Genomic DNA, 14,238 nt, shown 5'->3' on the forward strand with positions numbered 1-14,238 from the left:
ACTATTCCTCCTTTTGTCTTTGATCCAACTATTCCTCCTTTTGTCTTTGATCCAACTATTCCTCCTTTTGTCTTTGATCCAACTATTCCTCCTTTCGTCTACTTAAAATGCCTCAGGAGGCTGAAACTGCCGGAGGCCACAGCTTCTCCATCAGCTTTGCCCAGCACCATGTCCGCAGAGCATGGCTTATGATCACCACGAGGACAAGAAGTGACTTGGGCATGGACATCATCATGGGGACCTCATTTCCATCCATTCCAGGGATATCTGGCAGAGGAATACCCGCTCTGGCAGCACTGTTGCTAAAGATCAAGAGGTCAGACTAGAATCTGGCCAGATTCCAGGAGATGCAGAGTAGACACCCAGCAGGAGTGCAAACTGCCTAATCCAGGTTTTGGAATAAGAATATTCATGCGATTTGTGGGGAAGAAAACCCAGAGGCAAAGTACTTCAGCCTATCAAGTACAAGACCTTCTGCAAGGGCGGATCCTGTACTGTGCTTTTTTTTTTTTAAAGACAGGGACTATCTGGCCTAGAATACAAGTTGTAGACCAAACTGGCCTTGAACTCACAGAGATCTACCTGCCTGCCTCTGCCTTCTAAGTGCTGAAATTAGAAATGTAGGCCACCACACCTAGCCTCCTGTGTGATTTTTAAAAAATTGTATTACATTTATTTTAGTGTAGGGCGACTTTTAGAAGTCAGTTTCCACAGCAGGGGACCAAGGATTATGGTCAGGTGGTCAGACTTGGCAGTAAGTGCTTTCACCCACGGAGGGTGAAAGTTGCCAATCCCTAAAAATATGTCTTTGGGGGGAAAAACTAAAATATTCTACTACATGATATAGATGATCCTGGTAACATCCATCCAGGGACCAAACAGTACTAAACATGGTGAAAACAACCAGAACAAACAAATCACACACATGGATCGTTTCACTCCGCTTCTGCTGCTTGTTGGTTGTCAGCCTGCACCTAAACACAACTGAGAGTCAACGGCTGTCAGAGAGGACGGAAGTGTGTGTGTGGGGGGGAGCAGGAGGGATTCTAGGAAAAAATATGCATACCAAATCCCCAATACCTTCATAAAAAAGGAATTTTGGGCTTTGCTATTTTTATTATTACTTTGCCAAATAGACTTTGTTATCAAGTTTCTCTATTTATATGAAGATAGAGGTAGATTTTGAATTTACAAAAACCTTAAAATCCAATAAAGCACCAGGAAATATGTGTTAAAAATAAGACTGTAGAGGTGGCTTAGGGGTTAAGGACACCTGCTGCTCTTTCAAAGGACCCAGGTTAGGTTCCCAAATCCACAGGGCCACTCATTCCTGTTCTTATTCTTGTTCCAGGGATTCTGATGCCCTCTTCTGGTCTCTAGAGGCACTGCACCATATGGTAAGCATACATAAATATAAATAAATATAGAGCTGGGCGTGGTGGTATATCTTTAATCCCAGCACTTGGGAGGCCGACAGGCAGGCCTCTGTGAGTTCAAGACAGCCAGGGCTACATAGTGAGTTCCTGTCTCAAACAACAACAAAAATGGCACTAGAAGATTATAGACCCATTAAAACAGAACAAAAGTGAGTCTTCATCCATGCCTCATAGTGTATAGAAAAAAATAACCCTAAATGAATTATAAGCCTAAACTTAAAGGCAAAATATTGTTGGGCTCGGTAGCACATACATTTAATCCAAGCACTGGGCAGGCAGAGGCAGGTGCTTTCTCTAAATTTGAGGCCTAATCTATACAGCAAGTTCTAGGCCAGCCAGGGCTACATGGTGAGACCCTGTCTTAAAACAGACAGACAAAAACTTAATGTCATCCTCCCCATTTTAAGCATGTTAAACTGCTTTCTTAAGCGGTGTGGAGATGGCTCAGAGAAGCTGCCCCTGTAGAGTGCACCAGCCATGTCTTATAATCCTTCTAGTACCTTCCTTACGCTTCTAGATCCCTAGCATGTCCCAGTACCAAAGCAGAGGGTGGCAAATGAGTCAATTCCTAAACTTTGCTATAAAGATTCATTTAGAGCCTTCTAACCTGCTAAGCTCGGCGACCCCTCTGAGCTCTGCACAGATGTTTCCCCTGGAAAGTCTACAGATGTAAGGACTGTCCTCTGTTCTTCTGGTTGCTGCTGCATCTCCCTGGTGGGAGTCGCTGGCAGTAAAAGGATTTGATCAGGGGTTGGAGAGGTGGCTCAGCGGTTAAGAGTACTTACTGCTCTTACAGAGGACATGGGTTTGGTTCCCACAACCCACGTGGCAACTAACAAATTCCTATAACTCCAGTTCCAGGGATCCAATGCCCTATTCTGACTTCCATGAACAAAAGCACACATATGGTATACAGACATTATGTAAGCAAAACACCTGCACACATTAAAGAACAAAAGACATGGCCAAATGTTATGTGTCTATTTTTCTCTTGTAGGCAGGATCTCATGCAGAGAGGATAAGTAGGACTTCCAGGGAGAGAATCTGAGGCATGGGAGATTCTTCAGCCAGATGCGGAGGAAGTGGATGTGTGATATTGAGGAGAGGTAACAAGAGCCACATGGCAGAATGCAGATTAATATAAATGGGTTAATTTAAGTTTTAAGAGCTAGTTGGGAACAAGCCTAAGATAAGGCCAAGCTTTCATACTTAATAAGAAATCTTCATGTCATTATTCAGGAGTTGGCGGTCCAAAGGGAGAACTGCTACACTTGGCATCCAATATGGAGACATAAATATCCAAGCAAAGGGCCAGAGAAAGCTGAGAAAAGTTCAGACATGGAGCCTGATGTAGCTTCCAGGCCTGATGCTGATGCTGGCCTACAGAGGAGCAGCTCCTTTGGGAGGCTCTGCTGAGCAGCCCAGCACTGCTCTCAGTGGCATGCTACTCAGTGGGAGACTAGGGAGAAAAGCCTGCAGGCCCAGCAACATTCCAGGACAGGCGGGCATGGCTCCTGGCCAGTGTCCACAGGCATGAAGCTCGGCCCTCACAGAAGGGCAAGCAGTGGCTGCAACCCAGAACCAGTGGGGGTAGCCTGCTGGATGTACCCTAGCTGGATTGAGCCAGACACCAGCAGAGAAGGCTGCAGGTATGCAGAAAGCCAGGTTCAGACATAAAACCTCTGAATAGGTACAGTATGCTTAAAAATGTATTTAGCTAATGAAAGAAAAGAAAGTGAATATAGTCATAGAAAAATATAGCTTAAAATAATAAAATAAAGTCTTTAAAGGGAAAATAAAATAATATAAAAAAGAACAAATCATGTAAGGATGGGAAATACCATAACACAGAAAAATTGGACCCTATCCAGTTCTTTATTAACTTTAAATTTTAATTGATAATAAGCTAAAACAACAGCTACTAAAAGATATCAGATTATAGAAAAAACTGCTGAATTAAACCAGCCTATATATTTTAAGGATGTCTTAACTTCAGAATGGAAGTCAGAAAATGTGTTGTGTTGGGGGAGAGATTATGACTTTGTTTCTACAGGAAGTGAAAAGCTATGGATTTCCTCAAAATTAATAAAGATTTGACCAGGGGAGGCCTCCTGCAGACATGAAGGAAGAAACCAAGAAAGACAACAAGACAGCTGACATATATTCTGATCCCTCTGCATGAGAACAGCTCTGAGTTGGATAAGATGATAAATTTTGTTGGCTACAGAGTCCTCATGACAGTTTGGTTGTACAGTTCAAACGAACTTACACAGTTGGAAGATACCTTTTACCTGATCAAACATAGAATAGAAAACCATCTTTAGTTGATGTGTGCACACTACACATTCCATATTTGAATTGATGAAGATATATATGGTACCTTTAAAAGTTCGTATGTTTTCAGAACAAAAGGACCAGACACCAATGAAGACAAGACAGATGGCCCAGGTGATCCAGCCTCTTAGAATTCCTCTATTGCCATTTCCTCAAAAATCTGCATCCGGGACAACTTCAAATCAGTTAGCTAAGATGACCCAGCCTCACAGACTACTCAAGCCAGGACTTCAGTTAAGCCCTGCACTTTCCCGTCACAGAGAGAATAGAAGACAAATAATACTGTTGCTCTCCCAAGACTTGACCATTATCCTAATTTTCTTAGGGTCCCCTAAAGATGTCACTGCTCCTAAACAACAGGAAGCAATTTTAAGAACATAATGCCCACATTCCTGAGAGGTGAATGGGTGGTTTTTGGTCTTTGGTGGGTTATGGATGTTTGTCGTTGTTTAAGGTATTGGTTGCAAGTTGTTACTGGTCATAGTCAGGGAGGAAACTAAGCAAAGAAGGTTAAAGGATTTCTTTCTATCCTTTCTTCTTTCTATCTTCCTTTCTTTGTTTCTTGTCTTTCTGTCTCTGTCTCTCTCTCTCTTTCTTTCTTACTTTCTCTTTATTGTATTCTTTCTTTTTTTCCTATCTACTCTAGGGGGAAAGAGGGTGGGGAATGAAAAGTAAGAAAGGAGGGAATATAGGAATAATAGCATAATGTCAGGATGGCCGAGCGGTCTAAGACGCCGAGTTCAGGAATAATAGGGTAGATTATTGAATCTACTTTTAAATTAAAAAGAAACTACTAGTCTCAAATACTTTAGATTGGTATGGATTTTTGTATATTGATACAGAGTTAAAGTTATTTTTGTTACAATATACTTCATATATGTTTCTACTCTTGTTTAAGGTATTATACCTATGCAACACTCATTTTTAAAATGTAATATAAGATTCAAATTCTTGAAAACTATTATTACAAATTGTTTAGGATAATTAAGATAACTAAACTTGTAGTGAGGTTTTAGATATAAACAGAAATAAGCTTTATTTAGCTTTATGTATATATTTTCAAGGTTAGATGGAGATATATTTTAGACAGATATAAACACTTCAGAGGTCTACAGAATATGGCATTTAAGATGTTTTAATAACATCAGGCTTTTATGAGAGCAAGATACATCTCCTCCTCACAGCACCAATCCACTTCAAAGAAGATGATGGACACCAAAGAATCTCCATATGGAGTTTGTCTTAAATGTGGCAAAACCAGCCAGTGGTGAAGAAACCGCCCTTGCCTTGACTGCTGACAGTATGTTGTCCACATTGGACAAGCAGGACACAAAGGAAGTTAGCTGCCAAAGTTTGCCAAGACAAGGTAGGCCATCCTTCAAAATTCCTGCTTCACAGAAAAGTCAGTCAGATATTCTAGGCCTGTAATCTGAAGATGGATGCTCAAGGTTACAGAGGACCCTTGGATGGCTGTCCGGCAGCCAGCAGTCTCTTCTATAGTTTTGGAAGTCGCTTGCTCTGCACTCCCTGTTCACTCAGGTACTGTTTTCTCTTTCTCAGGTCTCTGATGCTGTTGAAGACTGGACAGTTACAGTCTTACAGTTTTCCTTGTTAACAAATTCAGAAAAGAAACTCACAAAAGAGATGTAAAGTTTATAAAGGTTGGGAGACATAAAAGCTTAAGATGTTTATCTAAGAAAATGTTTGAAGGTCTAAAAAGATATTTTTGTTGATAATACAACATAGAAAGTGATTTAGGTACAAAACTCACCAAGATAGGACAGATAATAGAGTACTTTCTCCAAAGTTGCCAAATACAAATGGACGGAACATTGTGAATGTAATTCTTACCAGACAATTGTTCTTACTGTATATAGTTTAATGATGATAGAAAAAGAGACTTTTATTTAGTGGTGAGATGCTGAGATAAACTTTTTGTACACTGTTTGAAGATGTATGTCTTTCCTTTCTTACCTGCCTAAAGCACCTTCTGATTGGTTTAATAAAGAGGAAAATGGCCAATATCTAGGCAAAAGATGACAGGAGGGATTTCCAGGGAGAGCTAGGAACTCTGGGAAAGGATCTGAGGTACAACAGGAGATTTGCCAGTCAGATGCAGAGGAAGTCAGGCTTTGGGAGAATGTAGATTAATATAAACGGGTTAAGTTTTTTGTTAGTGTTGGGTTTTCAAGACAGGATTTCTCTGTGTAGTTCTGGAGCCTGTCCTGGAACTTGCTCGGCAGGCCAGACTGACCTCAAACTCACAGAGATCTGCCTCCCAAGTGTTGGCATTAAAGGTATGTGCCACCACTGCCTGGCTTGGATCAATTTAAGTTTTAAGAGGTTAGTTGAGAACAAGCTTAACTGGGGCCAAGTTTTCACAATGAATAAAAAGCCCCTGTGTCATTATTTGGGAGCTGGAAGTCCAGAGAAAGACCTGCTTCAGCCACATTACTAAAATCCCTCATTGGCACATTTTCATCACAACACTGAACATATTAATTCCTGGTCTCACGGGCCCAAAATCCTTGTCACACTTGGGTTTCGCTCTGATATGGTTCTTAGCAGTGACTTTTTTTTTTCTTGCTTGCTTTTGGGAATCTCTCTCTCTCTCTCTCTCTCTCTCTCTCTCTCTCTCTCTCTCTCTTTCTCTCATTATTTATCTTTATTCTATATGTATTGGTGTTTTGCCTGCATGCATGTCTGTGTGAGGATATCAGATCTCCTGGAACTGGAGTTACAGACAGCTGTGAGCTGCCATGTGGGTGATGGGAATTAAACTCAGGTCCTCTGGAAGAACAGCCAGTGTTCTTAACCACTGAGCCATTTCTCCAGCCTGGGAATGTCTCTTAATTAAAGAAAAAAAATTGTACTTTTGTGTGTGTGTGTGAGGGGAGTATGGGAGCATGATACACATATGCTGAGGTCAGAGGAAAGCTTGAAGAAGCCAGTTCTCTCCTTCTACCATGTAGGCTTCATTGTTTTGTTTTTGTTTGTTTGCTTTTTCTACACAGGGTTTCTTTGTGTAGCCCTGGCTGTCCTAAAACTTGCTTTGTAGACTAGGCTGGCCTTGAATGCAAACATCTGCCTTTCTCTGCCTCCTGAGTGCTGGGATTAAAGGCATGCGCCACAGCTGCCCAGTTGGTCCTCACAATTTTTAAATGAACATTAGGTACCCTATGTTAAGGTAGTAGATAAAAACATCCCTGGAAATGGGATACTGTGTCCTCTGTGAGCACAGGAGTGGTGGTAGCTAAAGGAACCTAGACAGCATCCTAGCTCAGGCTGGGACTTTGTTACTAAAATATCTCAGAACACACCCATTTTCATGTTCTTCCAGATTTCCATTAAGGGGAAGAGATGGCTTCCTGGAGGCTTATACCTGATAGCGTAGGTGAGGGAGACTCCTGTGACCCTGTCCCTCAGCCTGCTTCCACCCCTAGAACAGGCACCTTCTAAAGATCTGTGTCTACAAGTGTCCTATTCTGCTTCATGGAGGACTGTGTACTTTCCCCTCCCCCCTCCCTGTGGCTGGAATAGACCTCTGCCTGGTGCTGAGGCAGGGTGTGTGTGTGTGGGGGGGGGGTCTGCTCTCTCCAGGTATCTTTTCTCCACAACGGACAACGGTCCATATAGGGCCTTGTGTTTTTGCGGTGGAAGTGCTTCTGCCCTCTGGGCCTGCACCAACAGGGGAGGTTTTTCTTTGACTCTGTCCCCACAAACAAACGTTTTCATGCACAGAATAGAAGTACATGGAAAAGTGTCTGCGTGTTATAAACTCTTATGTCATCGGCACCTGGGGTTCTCTGCTTAGCCTTTAACAATGCGGGGAAATCTCAGCAACATTCCTTTTATCTGTGGCCCAGTAGACTATCACCCTTCCTGGCTTCACCACACACAAGCTGGTGCTAGCATCCTTTTGCTTTCTGGAGCAACCTGTGTTCGAGGCTTCTAGGCTGGCTAATTTCTCTATGACCTCATCTCTCAGATGGGTTCAAAATTTGTGACTTTTTAGGCTAGCCAACTTTCTCTTGCTATTAATGCAGAAGGCTCTAGGCAGCTTTCTATACTCCCGGCAGAACTCAAAATTATACCTTTTTTTGGTTTTTCAAGGCAATTATACTATTTTTTTTCTTTTTTCTTTTTTTTCTTTTTTTCGAGACAGGGTTTCTCTGTGGCTTTGGAGCCTGTCCTGGAACTAGCTCTGTAGACCAGGCTGGTCTCAAACTCACAGAGATCCGCCTGCCTCTGCCTCCCGAGTGCTGGGATTAAAGGCGTGTGCCACCATCGCCCGGCTTTTTTTTTTGTTGTTTTTTTTTTGCAATTATACTATTTTAAGAAGTTCACATTTTCAGAATTAAGACAGAATTCACCATTTTGAAAGGTGCCACTCAGTGGCAGTACATCCACAAGGCTACAAACATTCACCACCATCTAACCCCAGATATGGTCACTATCCCTGACAGAGACCTGACCTGAACAGGTAGCACTGGGGTACATGTGTGCCCACATATACACACGCACAGTATAAATAAATGAATGTAACAAAACATTTCTTCTTTAGTAAAAAGCAGTTATTTACCATCTCCCCTTCCTTCTTGATGCATCTAACCCAACCTTCTTTCTCTCTTATAATTTGCTTGTTCAGGACATTTCATATAAATGTACAAATGTAATATATGTCCTTCTGGTTTTTTTAAAAATATTTTTCCATTTTGTGTGTGTGTGTGTGTGTGTGTGTGCGCGCACGCTCCTGTGAATGTGCAAGCTAGAGGTCATGACAGATGTCTTCCTCAATCACTTTCTGCCTTACTTTTTGAGACAGGGTGTCCCCCTGAACCTGGAGCTCACAGACTGGGGGAGACTAGTTGGCCAGAAAGCGCCAGTGACCGACCACCTGCCTCACCTCCTCAGCACAAGATTATAGGAGTGTGTTACCATTCCCAGCTTCTTACGTGGGTGCTGGGGATTTGCTCTCAGGTTCTCAGAGTTGTGGGGCAGGCATGTTAGCAAGTGAACTGTCCTTTTGGGTCTGGCATCTTATAGTTATCATAATGTGCTTTCAGAGCTCATTCATGTTCTAACATGGATCAGTGCTTTATTCCTTTCTATAGCCGAATATGATCATTTCACAGTTGACAGGCATTTGTGTTGACTTTTCGGATTTGAACATTTGTTTTCAATCCTTTGGGGTCTATACCTATGCTTCCTGGGATAATTCTGTGCTTAGCTTTTTGGGAAACTGTTTCCTCAGTGGCTGTAACCACAAAGCAACACAGACAAGTTCCATTTTCCCCATGTCTTTTGTTAGTACTTGTTACTTTACATTTTTTTAGCCTCATATGATTTTGATGTTATATCTAGAAATTCATTGCCATGTGAAATGTATTTTTTTCCTTCTTTAGAAGTTGTATAGATCTATCTTTTACATACATATGGTAATCGGTCGAGGTCCCATGTTGTAGGATATCTGCTTGATCCAGGTCAAATAACTATACATATGTGGGTTTATAACCCAGGTCAAATGACTATACATATGTGGTTTATGACCCATATATGACCTCTAAATTTTATTCCACTAACTTTGCTGTGTTACTTTTAAAATCTGAAATAAGGAGCCGGAAAGATAGCTCAGCACTTAAAAGCATATACAAGTTCTGTTCCCAGCACCCAGGCGGCTCACAACACTCTGTAATCCAAGCTTCAGAGGATCCAAAGCCCTCTTCTGGCCTCTGCAGGCACCCACATATATGTAGTATACACACACACATGCACACACACGTACACAAATAAATAAAATCAATCTTAAAAAGCACTGACATGCTTGTTGTTTCTCCCCATGAGTCAAGGACAGGAGAGGAATTTGGCTGAGAAAATTTGGAAAAGGAAAAGGGCACAGTCAGAGTGGACGGAAGGAGTCTGGACCTGCTGCCACTGCCTCAGGTATCGTGGCCCCAATAGTTTGCCGGTGATTTTCAGGTGAAGTCTCATGTAATGCTCAAATCTTTCAAGCCTGTCTCCACTTGATAACAAAGAACCTCAGACCAAGTGCCATTGATTAGCATTCTTGTCTACAGCCATAGACTGTGGATTGGCAGCCCCAAGACTGCACTGCAGATATCTCTGATTTTATAGTCTCTCTGTTTTTCCTCTCTGTTGGTTTGCATTCAGTTTGAGGAATGAATTTCAAGAGCCTTTGAACTTATGAAGAGGAACATCTCATTGCCATTCAAATCCATACCCTTGCCACTCAGAAAAGCGCAGGGATTAGACTAAAACTGCAATAGTAATCCACATACAAGAACGCTTGAAGCCACATGGAATGGAAAAGATCCCTAACGAGACTGTGAGACAGTCTAGGTCTGGGATGAGGCCTCAAATGGCATCACAGAGCACCAGTGGCCAGGGGCTAGGAAGAGAGGGAGTCAAAGGGGGGAGGAATTCAGAATTCACATTCAGAGAATAGAAGGAGAGCTAATGGCCCTAGTCCAGCAGACTGCGATGAGAAGCAGCAGCAGGCCTGCCTGGCTCCTCCGAGCTGCAGTCTTTCTTTGGTGGTACTATAGGGATGCTCAAGGCACCGGCAACAGGACATCACTGCTCAGGACTGGAACTGACGGTGGAGACTGTTTCCAGCAGACTGCTCGAGAATATTAAAAGGTTTTGAAAAGACAATGGAAGGCAAGGCTTGAGATGCAGCCACTTGACTCCACAATAAGAGCGTCGCTGCAACCCAACAGTGAGGATAAATGGAATTACTGAGCAGAGCAAGAATGAGCTAGACTGGGTGGTAAGGGAAAGACAGCCAGAGAGATGGCTCAGCAGGCGAGGGAGCTTGCCGCAAAGCTGAGTTTGGCTGCTGGAACCCACAGAGTAGAAGAGAAGTGATTTCTGCAAGCTGACCTCAATCCTCTACATGTGGACTGTGGCACATGGGCGCACAAAGACATACACTCAACAAATAAATGTTAAACATTTTTAAAAAGAAATGAAAGAGAATAAGTATAGACCTGTTCAGAAGTCTGGCATAGGAGATTAAAAGAAGTCTGTAGTTAAAGGCCTTAAATAATGACCTGGACTCTTAAAAGTTTTAAGACAATCCCCAAAGAAATTGGACTCCCTGCCCCTAGAAAAAGCAGACTTTTGTTTGTGTGTGGGTCTGTGTGTGGGTGTGTGTCCACAGTATTTTAAACTAGAGTGATCTAGATTTATGGTTTTTGTTTTATGGTTTACTCAGCATGAATGTTTTGAATTTTGCAGTTTCCATATATTTCAGCCCATGTCAGCAGCATTCTCCATATGGCTGGTGGTAACAACATCATGAGTCCTCATATTCCTAGAGACAATATGACTCTTGTTTGCTCAGGAAAAAAATCATAAAAGTGAAGCACTGCACAAAAACATCTACCCAGAAACTGGGAGTATGAAAATAACAAAATTTCTGATTAGCACAGAAACAGACACATTGATCAATGGAATCAAATTAAAGACCCAGACATAAATCCACGTGCCTGTGAATGCCTGATTTTTGATAAAGAAGCTAGAAATACACACTAAAAAAGAGAAACATCATCTTCAACAAATGGTGCAAGTCAAACTGGAGGCCTGCATGTAGACAGATCCAAACAGAGCCACACTTCTCACCCTTCACAAAACTCAACTCCAAATGGATCGAGCACCTCGACATAAAACAAAGTACACTGAACCTGAGAGAAGAGAAAGTGGGGAGTAGCCGTGAACACGTTGCCATAAAAGACACTTCCTGAACAGAACACTAGGACTGATAAGTAATAAACAGGACCTCATGAAACTGAAAAGCTTCTGTGTGGCCAAGGATACCATCTCTTGGACAAAACAGCAGGCTACAGAATGGAAGAAGATTTTTGCCAACTACATATCTGATAGAGCCCTAATTTTTAAAATATATAAAGAACACAAAAAACTAGATATCAAGAAAACAACCCAATTAAAAATGGGATACAAATCTATGACCAGGTGTTAGTGTTGCATGCCTTTAATCCCAACATTCAGGAAGCAGAGGTAGGCTAATCTCTGTGAATTCGAGGCCAGCCTGGTCTACAGAGTGAGTTACAAGACACCAAGGACTGTAAAACAGAGAAACCCTGTCTTGCGGTGGGGGGAAGAGAGGATACAAATCTAAGCAGAGAATTCTCATGAGGAAACTCAAATGGCTCAGTGTTGCAGAATATTTGATTGCAATGTGACGCCTTGAACCAGGGGACATAACCAGCAACTAGGATTAACCATAGAGAAGCCAAGAATGGATAGAAAGGACACACAGGAAGGAGTAGGGAGGGACTTAGAGGTTTCATGGTCTTGTCTATCTGGGACTTGTGGAGACAGAGATGCTTGCTGGGTCTCTGGTGAAAAAAGGGAATGTCAGTTGGTCACTCCCCCTCCACTTCTTTGATCTTTCAGGTTTTCATCCCAATATCTGACTCCTGAGTCTTTATTAGTAATAGAACAACTCAGATAAAAACAACAGCTGAGAAACATTGTAAAGAAATGTTCAACATCCTTAGCCATCAGGAAAATACAAATCAAAACTATCTTGAGATTTCATCTTACACCCATCAGAATGGCTAAGATCAATAAAAACAAGTAACAGCTCATGCTGGTAAGGATGTGGAGTATGGGGAACACTCATCCATTGCTAGTGGGGAATGCAAACTTGAACAGACACTATGGAAATCAGTGTGGCAGTCCCTCAGGAAGATGGGAATAGATCTACCTTAAGATCCAGCTATACCAGCATTTACCTAAAGGATACTTCATCCTACCACAGAGACACTTGCTCAACCAGGTCCATTGCTTCTCTATTCATAATAGCCAGAAATTGGAATCAACCACAGTGCTCCTCAAAAGACGAATGGATTTTAAAATATGATACATTTATTTATTTATTTAGTATCTCTTTATAGGTGGTTGTAAATCACCATGTGGTTGCTGGGAATTGAACTCAGGACCTCTGGAAGAGTAGTCAGTGCTCTTAACCACTGAGCCATCTCTCCAGCCCCCAATATGATACATTTATACAATGTAGTATTACTCAGCCATTAAAAAGAATGAAATAATGAAATCCATAGGTAAACAGATGAATGATGTAGGATTCTGCTCTGTATGCTGTGACTATATTTTATTACCAGTGGTTAGTAAAGAAGCTGCTTTGACTTATGACCACAGAATATTGCCAGGCTGGAAGAGTTAGAGAGTAGATCGAGTCAAAGAGATACCATGTAGCTGCTGAAGGAGGATGCCATGTGGCTGCCCAAGAACAAGAGGTAACAAACCACAAGCCTCGTGGTAAAATACAAAATAATAGAAATTTAATTTAAGATATAATAGCTAACTAGAAATGGGCCTTAGCTGTTGGCCAAATAGTGTTATAATTAATATAGTTTCTGTGTGCTTATTTGGGTCTGGGTGACCAAGAAACAAATGTTCAGTCTCTGTTTACAGATGGATCTAGAAAATATCATCCTGAGTGAGATATCCCAGGCCCAGAAAGACAAATATGGTGTGTATTCACTTATATTGCTGTACTGGATGGTTTTGTGTGTCAACTTGACACAAGATAGAGTCACCAGAGGAAGGAGTCTCAGCTGAGGAAATGCCTCCCTAAGATCTAGCTGTAAGACATTTTCTCATTTTGTGATCAGTGTAGGAGGGCCCAGGCCATGGTGGATGGTGCCATCTCTGGGATGGTGGTCCTGACTTCTAAGAAAGCAGCAGACTGAGTAAACCATGGGAAGCAAGCCAGTAAGCAGCTCCACTCCAGGGTCTCTGCATCAGCTCCTGCCTCCAGGATCCTGCCCTGTTTGAGTACCTGTCCTGACTTCCTTCATTGATGAACAGAAATGCTGAAGTGTAAGCCTAATAAACCCTTTCCTCCCCAGCTTGCCTTTTGATCATAGAGTTTTGTTGCAGCACAGAAACCAAAGTAAGACATGGTGTGTATTCACTTATATGGATGGACGTGGGAAGCTGGGACAGAAGTATCAAGCGAGAAAGAGGGGAGTGGAGGATAAGGAAGGTAATATGGAAAAAGACAGCTAAAATTAGAGCCATTTGAGAAGTAGTCTGGAAATCAAATATGAAGAAACTTTGTAAAATATTCACATTTATGAATGCAATTTAAATGAAATTATCAAATAATGGGGGAGACAGATCTCTAACTGGACATCTCTTGTTGTCAAATGAAACTTCTAATACCAGGATTGGGTTACATCTAACTGAATTGTTGGCCAAAGGGGTCCCATGAGAAACCCCCAAACAACCCAGGTTGTTGCCAAGTCTATAGATTGCTCTCCACAGACTGACAGCAAGGCCTCACTGCTGAAGACACACCTGCACTGAATGTGGAGAAGACAAGCTGGTGCCTTCAGCACTATGTACTAGTTAGTATCTGTGGTCCAGAAAGATGATTTGCATGCTACCAAAAGAGAAC

At 42.0% G+C, this 14,238-nt stretch overlaps 1 protein-coding gene across 7 annotated transcripts in view; it reads right to left on the bottom strand.

Annotated features, from left to right (window-relative positions):
- Nucleotides 1–14,238, bottom strand: part of Dixdc1 (DIX domain containing 1) — an 83,115-nt gene that overhangs the window by 7,770 nt on the left and 61,107 nt on the right. The window lies entirely within an intron of this gene.

This window comes from Microtus ochrogaster, chromosome 5 (assembly GCF_000317375.1).
Source record: "Microtus ochrogaster isolate Prairie Vole_2 chromosome 5, MicOch1.0, whole genome shotgun sequence".
Lineage (NCBI taxonomy): Eukaryota > Metazoa > Chordata > Mammalia > Rodentia > Cricetidae > Microtus > Microtus ochrogaster.